We start from the raw sequence: 17,965 nt of genomic DNA, 5'->3' as shown, positions 1-17,965 counted from the left end.
AAATAAACGCAAAACAGACGCACGCACTTAAAAGCACAGACCCTCCGAGCAGCAGTAATCAAGACTCTGGAGAGAGAGAGAGAGAGAGAGAAAAAAAAAAAAAGAGGAATCACTGCATTTGTCGCACCATCAATACCCGATGGTAATTTGACACAGTGTGGCCTCGTCGTTTAATGAAGGCCTCGTGTCTTTGGCGCCGTCCAAGAAACGTGACGGCTGAGTCCTTGGATTAGAGAGAAAGGGTCCCGCGCTTCACCTGCCACAATCCCCGCTGTGAGCAAAGTGGCCATTACGCCGCCGTATCCCTCTCCACTATTAGATCTCTGAGCGCGGCTCAATTATCCCACTGCTTCCGCCGCACCCCCCCCCCCCCCCCCCCTCCTCCTCCTCCCCCTCCCCCTCCCGCGCCTGCTGACAGCAGCGTTGGCAGGTGTGTCCTTTCCAGACGCTCTCACCTCTCCGGATGGGGAAATTAGTTCGGTGCGGCTCGGCCATCAGCCGAGGCGACTGACATCTTCGACCGGCGTGCCCTTTCATTAGGAGCGAGGAAGGGGGGGGGGGGGGGGAAGTGAGGGGAGAAGAGCCGACGCAGGCCGGAGCACACTCCTCCACCCCAAAAGATTCAACCCCTTCGCCTTGCACCATGTGCATTTTTTTAAATTTTTCTTTTTTTTTTTTTACCAAAAGGAGAGACGGGGAAGTTGATTTGATTTCACGCCGGCAGCGTGAACACAAACGAAAAAGCCTCCAAAACTGACGAAAAAAGTAGAAACATCAGCTTCCCTGCGAGTTTCGCCTTTGAAATGTAGCATCAGTCAGCGGGTTGATGTTGGTTCACGGAGCGCAGAGGGTCACCGGAAACACACACAGTAACAATCGGGAAGAAGAAGAAGAAGAAGAAGCAAACGTCTTCACCGACCTCCCTTTGTCTAATGAGCGTGGATGCAGTGGACCGTCCTTCAGGAGCTCGACATTCCGGATTAACTTCCTTCATTCTACGTCTCGGTGCGGCTGATTCTGCTCATTCGGGCCTCCGTGGAACTGGTTCTTTCGTTTTTTTTAAATATATGTATAAATCGGTCATTATGTTGTACGTTCGAACACGCACTTCTCCAGCCGAACCTCTTCTTCTCCCCCCCCCCCCCCCCTTCCCCCCCTTCCTCCTGTAGACGGCCTATTTCAGAGGAAAGTGGACAATCTCGCGAAGTGCCTCGGAGCTCAATGGTGTCTCGGCTTCCTCTTCTCTCTTTTTAGTCCTGACAAGCGGGGCGTCACCATGGCAACAACATCTGCAAGGATGTTGTTGCGAGCGAGGCGGTCAGCACTGATGCTTTTCTAACGGGCTGCGACTCGGTGAACTGAGGACACCCAAGCGGTTCATCACATTGGTCAAAGTAAAGTCTATTTTGAACGGAGGTCGAAAATGATTCGGTTAAACGGCTCAGAGGTTTGAAGCCGACGAAGAAATGCCTTGAATTAGCATTTTAACAATTCCTACGGTGGTAAATTTTTTTTTTTTTAGTTTTTTTTAACTCACATACATCCACGGATTCTTTGCCGTTTTCCCCGTTTCTGATTTGCAGGTAAACATAATCCTGGCTAAAACACGCCGCTATCATCCTTAAAGGTTGATTCATTACCTCCAGTGGGCCCGGTTTATCAGAACTCTAAACAAAATTGACTTTTTGTTAATGCGCCATATTAACCTTTTTAGTCAAACGCATTTGCTTGAATTATCAGTAGCTGCAGCGGTGTTCTCATGCTACCAGACCTGTGGGAAGTGCTTCTCCATTGTATAACTTCCTCTACCTACTGGCCCACTCTCCCTCGGGGCACGGGACACTATTGATGTCCTTGTCCCCGCATTGACCATCGCCGATTCGTCACTGTCAATATTCGTTGAATCAGGTCATGAAATCACAACAGAGCGATTCACTGCCGACATAAAAAAACCCCGCCTGCGTTGTATTTGTTCCTTTTAAAACATTAATATCCCTAAAAACAATATCACAGCCGTTTAAAAGTGGATCAACTGTGACCTGGATGTACTTTCAGCTGATGATATGAAATGAAATCATTTAAATAACTGAAAAAAGCACATTGATTGAATGAGGGCCAACACCAGCTTTCTATTTGAATGAAATGTTCATCTAACTGCTGACCTTGAATATGTTTAAAGTAAAAAGGCATCTTGTCAACATCCTATTTTCATTCCCACGGTGAGATCATCAGCTGGATTTATGGTTTTATTCCTACAGGGGGGGGGGGGCAAAGAAAGTGCAGTGCTGTTCTCAGAGCAAAACATGCTTAACCTTCAAGGAAAAATGAGGAGGAATAATTTGACGTATAAAATACGATCAATATGTCGTGAGCCGAGTATTTTAAGACTAGAACTAAGACGTGTTTCAAGGCTCCGCTGCTTGTGCGCTGTTTGGCATTTCAAGGGTCAAAAACGCGATTAGTCAGCTGACCTAATATTTTCCACTGAAAGCCACATCAACATGAGCCCCGTGAATAAGTGAGAGTTAATTAAATTGAAATATTCGATACAACACCTGAACCCTCCATTTATGCTCATTCACCAAATCCTGTTTGCATATTAATGGAATTCCATCTGGAGGAATCCACCTTGAAAACCCATTCATCTAGTTCGAGCTGTTCTTTTGCTCTTTACAAATATTTTATGAGGGAAATAATGCAACCAGAGAGCTCTTTTCCCCCTTTTTGACAAATCTACAACATCACATTCAAAACTGCGCAATGACACAGAACCATAATCTGACTCCTTTTACACGATTTTAAACAGAGGTTAAAAAAAAAAAAAGAGTAAAGAAGCAGCGCGAAACGAGATGATGCAGAAGGTGATCCGGTCTCATCCAATTCAGGGTTTCTCTCCAGGTGAGGAAAAAGTTGCCAAAATGATTATTACAAACAAATACTAGAGTTTATTTCGCAGTAATTCTTTTTTTTTTTTTTTTTAAAGAACTGAGAAAGATTATCCTGTCAAAGTATTTTTCACCAAGAGAAAAAAAGAAATTTGATGGGATTTAGAAAATCGATCATTTTTCTTTCCCCCCACCCCCCCCCCCCCACTCCTCAATCGTGAGATCCAGATAAAAGTTTTAAAGCAGCATCAAAAAGATTCTCAGGGCGGAATGCTCGATGACAGACATTAAGAGCAATTCTTTGTGCATTGGGGTGAACGTTGGATTGAACGCGCTCCACCATTCCTAATCATTCCGTACGACCTTATTGATCTGGAAACGTCTTTAAGATGAAAAACACAATGAGTAACTTTTACAGTCTTCCAAGTTTGTATGAAATATTAAAATATGTCACGCAACTCGACACAACCTTGAATTATCTACAGTCTTGATTCTAGGCAGATTAGTTCAACGTTTCACCAGAGTTTTTTTTTTAGATTTATATTCATGTTGCATAATGAAGTTGATAATTACAATGAAAGAAATGATTTTGAGTCGAGCCGTGCAACACGGGAGGACTCACACGCAGGGAACGGAAATGAGGTGCAGGCCAGTTTTCTTTTTTTCATTTCTATTCTACTGTGTGACGGTGAGCGTGACAAAAGTGCACATTTTTCCTGCACACGTTGATCCGTCCTGTGCATCGTCGGTCACGCCATATTTGGGTTTCTCTGGAGGTGCATCATCTGCGGCCTAATTGAACACACAGGGAGCAAATTGCCAGCAGGTCAAGTCATTACAAACCCACCAGAACCCAGAGGGGGGGGAGGTGGGGGGGGGGGGGGGGGGGGGGGGGGGAGGGGGTGTACTCATCACGGAGGTTTCATCTCGGACTGAAACCTTTGCACTGGATGCACATTTCCCCCCCCCGTGAACACTGTTGTGAATCAAATAGACAGATAACATTTAAAATCCAGTCGGCCCTCCCCCCTTTTGCTCTCGGCTCCCTGGGCGCACAGCGCGTTTTCTACGACCGCCGCGCCGCGGAGGAAGAACATTCACCACCGGGCGCCGCTTTACCGGCCGCAGAGATGCCGTAGAACATCTGGGGGAAAAAACTCAAAGACTCAAATGTTGACAACAAAGCAGACAAATAGGAGAATAAAGCGTCTGTGGGCACCGGCCAATTCCAGCTGCCAACATCATTTTCAGGGAGAACGCCCCCCCCCCCCCCCCCTCCCGCCTGCTACAGGAAATCAACACGTGTCAGCCTCGCATCCCAACGCCATCAGCGTGATTTATTAAACACACGCCAAATTTTATGCTGATTACATCATTAATTCAATTTGTGCATAAATTAGAAAACATCATTCGAAAACACACGTGGGACGCGGAGATGAAACGAAGATCTTAAAGCGCTACTGTATAAGAAAATGGTTTTTTCGCGTCCCTTTGCATTCATGCAAGTCATCTTCTCTATTCTCTGAATCACTAAACCCTGTTTACTCACCAAGCATCTGGATTTGACGGGTTTGGAGGGAGTAGTTTGTTGGTCCGATACGTGGAGCCTAAATACGCTGCCATGTAAAACTAATATCAGCACCTTTTGAACAGAAATATCCGCCATGGTCATTTTACAGGGAATTAAGTCACTGACGCGCTCATTATCACCCACATTGTATTGTCTGCGTGTTGCTAAAAATAAAATAAATTGTCTCGGATCGGATTCCGACCGTCCGATGAAATGCATCCCCTCGCTCATCCACTCAGGCTTTAAAGGCTAATTTAATTGTAAAACCCTGAATAAAAAAAGCAGTACGACTCATACAATAAATTCTAATAAAAGAAGATGAGAGCCAAATACCTGCTCATATCAAATGCCTCCATCCATCTTACAAGCGGATCCCCTTGTAAGTAGCCATCACATATTTATCATCTAAAAAGATAAGATGGCGGCGTGAGATCCTGTGAGGCTCTCGTTGTTTGTTCCTCACGAGCCGGGAGCTCTTTCATTTCGATAAAATCTTACCGTGCTTGGAAAAGATACAAAGAGACAAAACAATGGAATCGTGTGAGGGCCTCCTTTCATGAAAAATTAGTATCCTGGCATAATAGGCTTCTTCCGTGGGGTTTCGGGCCCTCGGAGGAGGAAGGGGGGGGGGGGGGGGTGCTGTTGGTTTTATCTGCAATTTATAACTGTGTTTGCCTGAATACACAAGCGCTCCTCTTCTGTTGGAGATTTCCCTGTTCGGAGACCTCAGGACTGCATCTCTGGCCTGTTCTTATCGTGTGGTTTTATCCGCTTCGTTTTGGGGGGGCCGTGACCTTCAGTGACCTGACGCATTGGGCGGGTTGCCTGGTCCCTACCCCGAAGGTTTTTTAGTCTTATGAAGTGAGATAAAAAAAGGGGAGCTTTGATTAGAGACCTATGGAAGGAGTTTGCAGGCCCAAAGGAGCTTCCTCTGTAGGGGACCTTAAGAGATGCCTTCAGGGAGACATCCAGAGCGGAGACGCTTCACCTCGACATCTAAAAAGGGGGCCAGTGGATCAGGAAGCCTCTTTCTTTAAAGGTTATCCAGGCATTGCTTGAGAGGGACATCTTGAACCCCCCCTCACACCCCATCATCCCCCTCAGCTAAACCTTCTTTCCTCGCCCCAGATAAGGATGAATTAATACCCAGTAGGGGCCCACAGCTCCATGTTTTTTGCTGTACGCCCCCCCCCCCCTCCCCCCTCCCTGTTGCTGTACTAATTTGATATTAAAGCAAAACAGAGCTCATGCTAAACGGAAAGTTGGGACCAAACGATCATGAATTTGTTCAAACTAATTATGAAACTGCTGCCACAAAATAATGAAAACAAAAAAAAAACAGATGCAAATTAAGCAAAATTAGTTTTTGCTGCCACACAGAATCATTTCATGCTGTTGATGCAATCAGCCCCGGCCTCAGAGTGGCTTTTGTTCCTCAGTGGCACCTTCAGGGAAACGCCGCAATTGGTTGGTCGTTTCAACCACCTCCAAAATACAGTTCCATCTTCTTCCTTTTGAAGAAGAGGTGTTTTTGTGTTTGCTACGCGTGGACTCTATTCAGTCGCAGCATGTGAAATAAACATCTCCGTGGCACAAATAATGCAACAAAAAGACAACAAAACAAAACAAAAAAAAAAAAAACCCAGGCTGACTGTTGCTTGACAGGCGCTCTGTGACCTCAAAAGACAGGTCCGCAGGATCAATAAAGCGCCGAAAACCAGCCACGCGGCTGACATTTTCCCGGCTGCGCGGCGGAACTGTCGACTGTGCAGTAGTCAGAGTAAGCATGCTGCAGAGAAAGCATACAGGAAAGAAAAAAAAAACATGAAGAGGAAAGTAGAGATACCAACCATGAGCTGCAGGTTCAGTGCTGGGCGCAGTGTCTGAGCACACAGGGAGAGGACATGGCAGTTGAGGAGGGAGGTGTGGAACAGGAGGAACAGCATGCAAATAAAGAAGAAATGGGAGGGGGGGGGGGGGGGGAGAAAACAAATGACACCCATAAGCAAGCATTCAGAAGACCAGAACATGACAAAAGACATAAGGCTTAAGGGAAATCAAAGGGAACCGAAGGCAGTGCCGAGATAAACATAAGCTCGCACGCACACACACACACACACACACACACACAAATACACTTTCAGTCGCACACACTGGACGCTCCGCTCAGAGGGGAGGTCGGCTGCTGCTCGCGGAGATACTATTATCGTTCGCTTTAGGCATCTTTGCTTTGGAGAAAAGGCAAACTATCGAGAGGAAAATCATTGTGCGGCTTTCCCCCCGATGTAATGACTTTGAAAAAAACACGCCATCACTTTGCAGGGACAATCGTTTTGTATGGCAACGACTCAAGTTTTAACAAGAGTAAAAGAGTTTAGTGTTGGAACTCAGTGTGGTCACTGAGCTTCGGACTCTGAGCCTCCAAGGAACCCTCAAAGCATTCGTTTTGGATGGTGTGCCTTTTCAAAATAAACCTCCGTGCTTACTAGAAACGTTTTATGTACCGCTGCTTTTCAAAATAAGATTCCAACGTGGGTTTAGGCAGACGATAAAAGGCGTTGAGGAGAAGAAAACCTGTAAAATGACTACGGTAAAACTCTTCACATTGAAGGTCCAGTTTTCTCCAGTTTTTCTTTTGACCTGGTCATCTTCCCTTCCAACTAAAAATCACTTCCATGGAAACCAGACCACTGTACACCTGGGAAACAGAAGCAGGGATCTCACCTGTGCCAATTAGTGCCAATTTACAACCCAGTAAAAGAGCTGAACTATATACATTAAAATATTAAGCAACATTGGGTCCAGTCATAAGCATGTAGGCACGAAAACACATCAAAACACATTGTGTTCAGATAGGACAGTTTCAGCAGCCGCTTTCGAAGGTGCTGGATTCCCAGCAGGGTGCTTTTGGTATCTTCGGCCTTCCGTCTCAGCGGAGACATGAGAAAGTGCCAGAAATCTGTCGAGACCCAGACAGCGGTTCCTGGACGGGAGAACGCCGGGCCGGCATCGTGTGTAATTGTGTCGGGGGGGCCAGAAGCTCGGGGGAGCGATCTCGCAAGGTGAGAAAGGCTTTGAGTCCGTTTCCCAAGTACACAGGTCTCTGTGGACCGTTTTTCTTTTCTTCCTCGAAGTAGCTGAGACATGTCAGCGCCAAACAATGCTCGAAGCGGGTCCAACTCAAAGCCAGATGAAGCAAGTCGGCCAGTTAAGTTTGACCGTAACCTCGAACCCGACGACACCGCAGGCTAGCTCACGTCAAAAATGGACCAGATCCCCCTCGAATGTCCCTTTAAGACGCGGCTCACCAATGAAGCTGAAAGTGTAAAGCAACCCACCCACCCAATGTCAAAATAATGTAGTCATTTAAAAAAAAAAAAAAAAGAAAGGAAGAATGAAACCGTTTTGTTTCATTGTCGAGAGGGAGCCGCGATGCAGAAGGAGACACCAGAGGGTCGTTCACGGGTAACGGATTGTCCTCCGGAGCAGCGAGATGGCACCAAACCCTACTGTGCTCTACATCTAAAAGGGCGAAACAACTGCATGGGAGAGAGGATCTGTGGAGTTAGGAAGAAAGGGACTCCTTTGGTTCAAAAAACCTCACCGTTAGATGAATGATAAAAGGGACAATAACGGCTGGATGAATAGTTTTCGTGGGCTTGAACGTTTCTTTAGGCCATTGGCGTCGGTTTTGGAAAACGGATCCTCGGCAGCCTGGCCCGGTAACCCTCATTACACCGTGGGTGGCGGCCATGTGGGACCATTCGCTACGTCTGCCGCTGAGTGATTGCCTGTCCGTTTACGGAGCGGCCGCCGCCTCCTCCTCCTCCTCCTCGTTCCTCCGCCTGCGGCTCCGCAGGTCAACCGAGACGTCGCCGGCGTTCTTGCGCTGACGTGCGCAGACACGCAGAGGCATCTGCACGCCAATCATAGTTGCATCGCCGAAAATGGACCCGGGCGGAACCCCGCGGTGCTGAACAAGGCCAACGGGCCCCCCCCCCCCCCCCCCGCCCCCCGCTGCCAGGCGGATGGCTTCTCTTTTTTTTTGTCGGATCCGCTTTTCGGGGGCTTTGGCTTTTGTTTGCAGTTTCCTAGACATCCGATAATTGTGGCGTCTCCCACAGAGTTCTGCTGATGAAACGGACTCCGCGTCCACTCTCCTCAACAACAGATGACCGGCCGAATGTTGTTAAAATAAGAGAGGAAGTCTATTCCGGAACCCTGAGACTAAAATTAGGACTGAGGAAAAAATCCTTGAACATAGTGTCATGTAAATAGCCCCTAATCCCCCCCAAGCTGTAAACATCGTACACCATACTTCAATCAGGTGAAGTATGGTGTTCCCCATTTGTGCACAAACCAGAATGTTACCTGTAGTTTGTTTTGTACCAGGCTGTAAACAAACTACGTCATTTTAAAATGGCGGGGGGCGGGTAATGGGGATTGATGGCTCCGCAGCTCCTGTCACTTCGGGGTTTGGCTTCAGTTTTAAGCAAAGGAGGTGGCGAATGAACTTTTAACACACTCCATGCAGTCTGGGAGCCGTGAGGTGGCCTAATTATTAGTGTTTGCACAGAGCACAGAGCACCGGAGGCTCCTGTTCAGATGTCGTGTAGCTAGCTGATTACCTCCTGCCCCCCCCCTTATCGTCCCGAGCTTCATCTCACGTCACGCCTCCCCAAGTCCACGTGAAGAAGAGCTGCTGGTCTCGTGACTAGCTCTTCCCATGATGCATCGCCCTTTTAGTGTTTGCGCGTCACACGGCCCTCGCTGTGCCTCCGTTGACCTTTTAATCAAATTAGTTTTTTTTTTTTTTTTACGACAAGACGAGACATCAAGTGGGAACAATATCACACATTATGTGGCACAATGTGTGCACGTGTCGGTCCGGGTGGTGTGGGGCTGCAAACACTTCTAAACTCATCAAATTCTCGTCACTTCACCAGATGGTGTTGGTGTGATTTAAGACCCGGACAAAGGCAACAGACATTTGTTTCTCTTCCCTCCTCGCTTTGTGCTCTGTTGTTCTGCGGCTTAAATTAATTAGTTGTCAGCGCCGCTTACGGCCTTTCATCAGTTAGAACGTAACGCTGGTCTGGCGGAGTTGTTTTATTTGCACGAGGCTCACATCTTATTTCATCCTTTTTGGGCTTTAAGTGGCGATGTGTTGAATCGGGGGAACAGTGATTCATATTGTGTTGATGAGGGAGAGCGAGATAACGATGGAGATAATGATAAAGCTAGAATACGTGGGAGGATGAACGCAGGATCCCTGCAAAAGGAGAAGAAGACCTCCTTTTGGCCCCCCCGACTGCTACCAAAGCCAAAGACTGCAGCCCCCCCACGAGGAAAGCGTGTCGCCCCAAAATGTTGCTGACACGGAGACGGCAGAAAAATAGAAAACAGCAAAGAACCCGAGAGTAAATAGTCAACGTGAGAAAGGAGACACACGACTTTCGGGACATTGTGAGAATAAATTAAATAAGCTGTGAATTGCAATGATTAATATCTGCTAATTGTAGGAGTTGTTCTGCAAGACATCTAAACGAAGAAATGTATTTTGCAGTGAAAACAGTAATGGTCATTTCCCCATGTCAACCCAGCCAAGCACTTAAGAGCCGTGTGTTGGGGCACTAATAGATTTTTTTATTTTTTTTGTTTAAAGTGCTCTGTTCTGTCCCCTTAATGGATAACTGATAGAAAAGGAAAATCTCAATCCCACCCTGATAGATTCATTTGGCGGTGGGCGGACACTGTGGGAGAATGAAATCAACTGGAGGAGCGAATCAGGGCCTCACGAGCCTGCCTTCCATCTACTGTACGTACGCCGTCATAATGGAATTCCTCTGACGGTTCAAAGCCAAGAGGAAACATCTGGAAAGGGGGACCGTTGGCGGGTTACTTGAAGCTGAAAAATGTTGCCCGCTGAAGACGCGAGGTCGGCCTTATCGGGTGAGGAGGCCTGCAGTCACCGGGGACCAGTCCCACCTGGTCTTACTCCGTCATTACGTGTGGACGTGTGGGGGGGGGGGGGGGGGGGGGCGCGGAGAAGAAAGCCAGCGGTAATTGATTCGTTTGCACAGAAATGAACCCCCGCCCCCCCCCCCCTTTCTACTGTTCCTATACGTAATAAGAACTATTAGAATGCTTTATGATTATAGTTGAAAGCACTCATGAGTACAAATAACGCTTTACAACAAATACACTGTAAAGCCTTTTCGAATGACAATTTGCAAGCATCATAGTTGTGTTTAAAATCCCCACAGTAATGCATGATCATGTGATTATCAATAAGATGCAAGAATAGTGAAATCATTTTCACTTTACTGAAAGCAAAGCACGAACCACTTAAGTCATTTATAATCATATTATAATGCACCATTAAAAGAGCTCATTGCTGAATGGGATCTGTGATACACAATGATTCTACGCAGATTACAACACATTATTATTATGTTTATGTGCATTATAGACATTGACATCATATTAAGTGTTCCCAATATACTTTCTTAATCTGTTATGCAAATGAAAGAAGTCAAAATAAGACGATGAACAGCGGCCTCTGCGCCGAATGCTGCTCACAATAAAAAAGGACAAAAATCCATCTTTTTGTCAAAGGGAAAAGATCCAAGATTGTGAGCATTTCAACTGCGTCTCAACAGGCTTTAACACCGGTGACAACGGCGCCGACGGAGCAACCGGGTGCCGACGGGCTGCCAGGGCGGACCGGGGGTCGGGTGCCAGGTTGCCAGGACGAAGTCGTCCGTTTTTGACGCTTTTAAAAGCTGTGAACTCTCCGCATAGTAGTAGTAGTAGTTTAATGCTGCTTTGTTAATGGTCAGAATGCTAACCCCGGCTCCTATGAATCGGATGACCTTTTAAACTACTGGTGATATCAGACCAAGTCAAGTTGTAGCCTAAAGGGACGTTAGATTTGTAACGGATTCAACTTTTCTTTTGCAGTTGCAATTTGACTTTATTTTAACCATAAGCTAAAAGAATCGTCTCACTTTTATTTATTGGCTAATTCACTAACCTTGAGGAAACACTGGTGTTATTGTTTACTCAAAGTAACTTTTAATCCTCAGCAGGCACATTAGCCTTGATCAGCAGATATCCAAGTGCTAGTCAGTTAAAACCGAAATAATCAGGATTCCCGACCCCTCGATCTGAGGCAAAGGAGCCATCAATCACACTGCATATAGATAGGCATTCTCTTTAATCCAATCAGATGGCATAATGGAGCACAATGCCTGTGATTTCTGCCAGCGCCGTGAGATTTGTTCCAATTGAGCGGTCTGTCAGAGCGGCTGTGATTGCATTCGGGGGGGGGTGGGGGGTGGGGGGGGGGGACTGATTTCTGAGTTGAGGCCTGGAGGTGATGTTTTCCCATCTTTTTACCCCGTTGGGAGATCCCCCGCTCCCATCAATGGGCCCCCGGGTTGTGTCCCGGAAAGAGCAACAAAGTCGCTGCTCCTCCTCCTCGCCGCTGGCCTCCGTCAACAATCCGTCATTCACGCCGCATTTCGGATTTCTCTGTGTCCTCAGTGACTAAATGTTAAAAAAAATAATCATCAAACCCGTTTAATTACCGCAGCCTCCGTGCTTCCAAGTTCACGGCCTTCTATCTGTTTTCCTTTTTCGCTCTTCCCCTTACTGCCGTGCCGGGGGGGGGGGGAGACCCCCGCTGTGATCTGGTGGGAACGTGAGAGGAGAAAGGCAAGCTGCACCGTGGCCCATTAGATGTCCTCACCATCAAAAAACACCCATTTGAAATAGGCCCCTTTGTGCAGAATTACCCATAATTCATGAATCTTTAAGGACACGGTTGGAGAGCAAAACGTGGGGAAGGTTCTACATCACTGTGAAAATGCTTTGGAGAACCTTTACGAGGATGAGGCTGCAGTAGAGATCGGACCGAGCCCAAAAGCTTTGTTATTTTATATGAATTAACCATAAAAATGGGAAACAATGACAGAGGACGTCCGCTGAGGTACATGGAGTGATTCAAGGCACACACACACTTAAAGATTGTGGGAGGGTGATACTGTACCTTGATTGGCTTCAGGGTAGGAGATGGTGGTGATGGTGGTGGTGGTGGTAGTGGTTGTGGCTGTGGTGGGTGTAGGGGTTGTGGTGGGAGCATCTGGATGAAAGGACAAATACAATGCAAACACAGAGGGGGAAACAAATGAGTAAAAAAGCCATGAAGATAAAGTAAAGTCACCGTGAAGCGATGGCGTCTTTGTGTTTGATTTATCACCAACAGCTCAGTGTGCTTCACAGAGTGTGTGTGTGTGTGTGTGTGTGAGAGAGTCAAAGGCTGGCTGCAGACCTGTTGATGGATTGGTAATGGCAGTGCATTAAATGTTGTACACACGCAACACGTCATGTGGTCTCACATCAGAGATCTGTTGGGAGCTCCTTGCTTTTTGACATGAAATACTGACAATGCTTGCGAGCACATGGTTGTTAAAAGTGATTAAATGTCTAATGAGTAACACACGCTGGTGTAGTACTTATGCTGTCATTGTTATGCAGCGAGCTGTCTTGAGCAACAAACGTGTCTGTGCATGCTTAGTGTCTCAAAAGGAGATCCAAGAACAAAGTTGGTGAGGATACTGGCAAAAAGAAAAAAAGCGAATGTAAAAACTCAAACGGGTTGACACAAGAAATGGAAGTGCACATGAAACAGGAGGGAAATATTAAGCACATGAAACAAATGGGATAAAAAACAAAACAATGAATGAGTTACCACCTGGCAGGTGATCCACAGCCACGTCTCTCCTGCAAAGCCTCCATCATTTGATCCCACGAGTCATTGCCGTGAAATTGATTCATTTTAGAAAAAAAAACAACAACCCTGTTTCGTGAGGCCACATTGACCTTTGACCACCAGATCTACATCAGCTCAACCCTCGAGGGCCAGTTCTGCCCTGCCGGCGTCCCTGAGACATTGCGAACGGGGGGGGGGGGGAGTTCGGAGCGGAGTTGAGCTCGCGGTGACCTTTGGCTTTTTTTTTTTTTGTTGACCCTCCAAAACCCGAACCGGTTCCTCATTGATTGCAGTCGGATGCATTTCATCAGGCCTCCGCCCCCGCGTCAGCCAACAAACTTTGACTAGAGAGCATTTTTCCTCCCACAGACCTTTCCTTTTTCACTTCAATATCCAGGTTGGACTCCCCCCCCCCCCCCCCACCCCCCCCTCCCCTTGACAATGACCAGGGGAGCTGGCAGGGTAAAAAAAGGCCTCCCTTTTCTCCCGTGATTGTACGGCACCGAGGTTTTGGGCTTTATGGAGACGCGTTTGCCGTGAAGGAAGACGAGTCCGCGTTTAATCTGCGAGGACATTCTGCGTCGTGAAGAGGCGACGGAGGAGTTCGTGGGGGGGGGGGTTGGGACATGGGGCAGGTTGGTCACGTGATGGTGGACGGCACGTCGCACCAGCTTTGCTGCAGTTTATTGGACGCACAAGAATGAGGAGATATATTTTTTTTTAAAAAGAAAGAAAGAAAAGAACAAGGTGCAGATGAGAATAGTGCAGGTGTTTTTCCTCTCCCCAAAATAAATATTTATATATAACATTTCAAGCGCCATCAATAAAAGGTGGGCCAACTACAAATGGCTGAGAGGGCGCTTTTGTTGGTAGTTGGTAGCGTTGCTAATGGTGACCGCCGCGCTGCAGTACGTGACGTGAGACGAAATGTTCATTCATTCTGTCGCGTTTAAACATAGATTTCAACGTGTGTGTGTGTGTGTGGACTCGCCTTTGGAGCCAAATTTTTTTATTTTTTTTCCCCCCCACTTCTCTGGACCCCGCGTTGCCTCGCGGTCATAAGTCACATTTATGGTTATTGCAGATCCGAGCGTACGAGATGTTCCAGTAAATGTTTGGAGTGAGCGAAGGTATTTTCACGATGACATCGCTGAATTCAAACTGCAATTCATCCAGGAAGAGATAATGAAAAGTGAACCCGCTCCAGGATGCAGGATGCCTTCCCTGAGGTTACAAAGGTTGTTTATCATCCAAAAAGGAATTGTTACTTGACAAATCCCTTGACAATTCTTTAAGAAAAACCTCTACTTCCTGCACTATGCACAAGAATTATGTATTAAGTAATTCAAATAACAGGCAGAGAGGTCCGTGATAACTTTGCCTGCAGCACATTTTTAAATGCTAATGAAGGCCTTTCGGGTCTCACTTTCCCACCGGTTGCTTTGGCGCTATGTTTTTTTTTTTTTTTTATCTACCATCAATTCAATTTTTTTAAGTCAACCTTAATAATACAAAGGGTCTGTACACAACAAGGTAGAAGACAAAAGGCTGTGTGGGGTGGGGCGGGGGGGGAGGGGGGGGGGGATCCATTGGGAAGGCTGCTGGCAGATGAAGCTCGAGCCGATGAGAGTCTCACACATGCTTGAGAGCCACGACTCCAGCTCTAGGGTGGCGCCGTCTAATTGGTTTTTATCCCGTTATTGAGAGCGAGGGGTCCAGCAGATGTTTGGGATCATCGGTGTCAGTGTCTCATTAAAACCAGTAGCTGTCCAAAAAAAAAAAAAAGATAATTAAAGACGACTGCCTGAATGTACACTATATTTTCCTCTTTTTTGAGGTATATCAAAGTAGGGTGTAGCATTGTGTGGTATAGTGTAGCAGTTTAATGCAGTATGGCCTTTGGTATAAATTAGGAGAAGAGTACAATGTTGCACAAAGGTTCCTAATGCCGTTTGCGTCCTGACTCCGCCTTTGTGAATGCGAGTGTAATGTAGTAAGGTTTAACATAATGTAGTACTTATAGCATTCTTGTTGAAACAATAACCAACATTTTGAAGGCCATTAATACGTGTTTGACCCCTGGAAAGTGTTCAGGTGTTCTCTCCTACAAACAGATAAAGAGAGAAACACGACTGTGATCCTACAGTAATGTAAAGGTCCAACGTGCTCTGAAGGCCCGGCAGAAGTTCTCGCGTGAAGCGCCGAGTCCTCATCAGAAAGTCCTTCTTCCGTCCTGCTTTCCAAGCTTCATTCGGGGGGGGGGGGTTGACCTTCTACAACATCTAACTGTAATATTGATTTGCTGCTTCGTGTCCCATTTAGTGTCTCTTAGCCCCGCAACGCTTATCTGTGTTTTATCCTTTTACAAGATTTCATACAATCTCCCGGTATTTCGCCTGGGTAAGTTCTTCCTCGCCCCCCCCCCCCCCCCCCCCCGATACAATCCTCCCGATTGAACTCTAAGTGACATTCTCGGATGGCGACCTTGTGAAAGAGCCCATTGTGTGTTTGTCTTAGAACTCTTGCCTTTCATCTTTTCATAAGAGACGATACAAAGAACTAAAGTTCAACTTATCATTCAAATGCTTCTGTTGCTCTCGATTGGCCACCAGTTTCAGAATGAATGAGGGTTTATATTGATTTACATTGATTGATTGAAGGACACCAAAGTGGTACAAAAAGGGCCGAGGGGTTCGAGGGGGTCAAGTCTTCTCCAAGCTGCGTTATTCTGGAATCTTCATGTGATGGAAACAAAAGTATTGATTATTTGGGGTCATTTTGAGTAGACACTCAGACGTCTACCTGCTAGTTTTGTGACTTTAAAAAAAGTGTGAAATGAAAGATTACAGCCACTCTGGCACCACCGTCAGCGTAGGGGGGGGCGTCGGGAAATGAATGTTGGGATTTAAAATGATATAATTTCCCTTAAATTTGCTTTTTGAGGTGATGAATTACTTTTTTCCCCCCTCGTAGCTTTTTACGCCAGAAAATGTCACCACTCAAGTGCAATTTCAGCAAAACCAAGAGCGCTTTGCAGCTCAAATGGGATGTTTTGGTACACTTTGCTCCTCGGGAAGAAGCGTTGGAAGCCACTTAAAGCGCTAACCGTGATTTGTGGAGAAAAAAAAATTCCCATTTGCTTTAACGGCGAAGAAGTGTAGACAAAGTGCGAAGGAGGAGGACCGAGTGCGGCAGGGGTCACTGAACGCGCTGCTGGAGGAGCAGGGGAGAAGCAGACCTCCCTTATTGGGTAAGCGGCAGCCTGTAAACAACTTCAAAACCCCCCTCGGCAGCCGGGTCTCACTCCGCGGCGAGAGCAGAACCCGGCGAAGTGAGAGCGAGTTGGGAGCAGCGTTCTTTCTGCTGTTAACGTTGTTAGTGTCAGCCAGTCTCACGGTGCTCTCCATCACTGAGGGTCACAGTGCCCCCACGATCACATGCATTAGAAGAGATGGCGGGCCAGAGCTGCATTTGTTGTGGCTGTTGCTAAGGGGAAGGGTGATGCGGTGACAGACGCGTCTTACTTTGGTTGCCACATTATAAATGGAGACAAAGTTACATTATAGTTTCTTCACTTCCCAGGGAGTAAATGAGAAAGAGAGCGCTTCACACGTTGGGGTCAAAGGGGTCTACACTTATGTTTTATGAACCCCATCCGCCATCGGTAAAGAACAAAAAAATTGAGTTTTTGTTCTGAAAATGATTTTATTTTGAAAAATGACCGGACTCTCTCCCAATTACAGGCAAGTCTCTGTTTCCGTCGACTGAATAGGTGTGTGCAAGGCGGTGGTGTGTGTGCGTGTGTGTGTGTGTTAGCGGTGTGGGGGGGGGGGGTCCGGAGGTTGGAATCCGCTTCCGACACTCCAGCCACAAACATCCTGTTCTTCCCATTAGCGAGGCGAAGGTTCGGCGTCACACTCGCGGGCTGAATTACGGTCGACATTAGTGGTGTGGGGGGGGCCCCCCGGACACATCAAAGTCATCAAAAGAGAGCAGCTCGAAAAAAGGAACCGAGACCTTCTGTGGTTTTAATGGCCGCTGCTGTTTGCTTCTTTTTTTTTTTCTGTGTGCGCGAGGCTTTTAGTTTGCCCACATGTTGCATTACCGCGTTTATGTGTGTGTGTGTCTCTCTCTCTGCGGTGGGGGGGTGCGTGGGCAGTTGAGAGGGGCAAACTTGTATGGGATTTCGTTGTTTCAGGCCAAGGCAGAGAGTGATGCACAAAAAGCCTGCTACAATTACCAGAGCATTCACACTCGATGCAAAGTAGTGGATGATGGAACGTACAGAGGTGAGCGACAATAAGGCTCAATGTGAAATAATTGCTCTTGTCTTGTTGTTGATCTGATTAGAAATCCGCACAAACACGCACACTTTATTTGTCTTACCGTACTATCTCTCTTCTCATTTCAGTACTCCGGTTCCAATCCTTAAAGCATAATTAAATGAAGAAAAAAAAACACTTGTTGAAGTTGCTCGACCCAAATCGTGTTGCGGACTTGCAGAACTAATTATTTCAGCCCGGGGAAATCCTTTAATCTGAGGATCCGTGTGTCAAGATCACATGTCGTGTGGCGCCACGCAATTCGCGCGGATCATTTGCATTTCTGTCAGCTCGCCAACCGGTGAGAGAGAGAACTGATTCTCTCACACACACACACACACACACACACACACACACACACACACACACACACACACACACACACACACACACACACACACACACACACACA

The 17,965-nt window shown here is 46.8% G+C and overlaps 1 non-coding gene across 2 annotated transcripts in view; it reads right to left on the bottom strand.

Moving 5' to 3' along the window:
* Positions 1 to 17,925, bottom strand: part of LOC119215107 (uncharacterized) — a 30,425-nt gene extending 12,500 nt beyond the window's left edge. The window contains exons 1-3 of one of the 2 annotated variants that reach the window (XR_009942509.1): positions 17,618 to 17,925; positions 12,509 to 12,601; positions 6,306 to 6,338 (exon numbers count right to left, since the gene is read on the bottom strand). This is a non-coding gene — a transcript (uncharacterized LOC119215107). Of the gene's footprint in view, positions 1 to 6,305; positions 6,339 to 12,508; positions 13,349 to 17,617 lie in introns of those variants that run through there. The other variant, XR_009942508.1, reaches the window with a different exon arrangement.
* Positions 17,926 to 17,965: the final 40 nt, after the last annotated feature.

This window comes from Pungitius pungitius, chromosome 16 (genome assembly GCF_949316345.1).
Source record: "Pungitius pungitius chromosome 16, fPunPun2.1, whole genome shotgun sequence".
Lineage (NCBI taxonomy): Eukaryota > Metazoa > Chordata > Actinopteri > Perciformes > Gasterosteidae > Pungitius > Pungitius pungitius.
The sequence above is the reverse complement of the archived record's forward strand: the minus strand, read 5'-3'. Positions and strand labels throughout refer to the sequence as shown.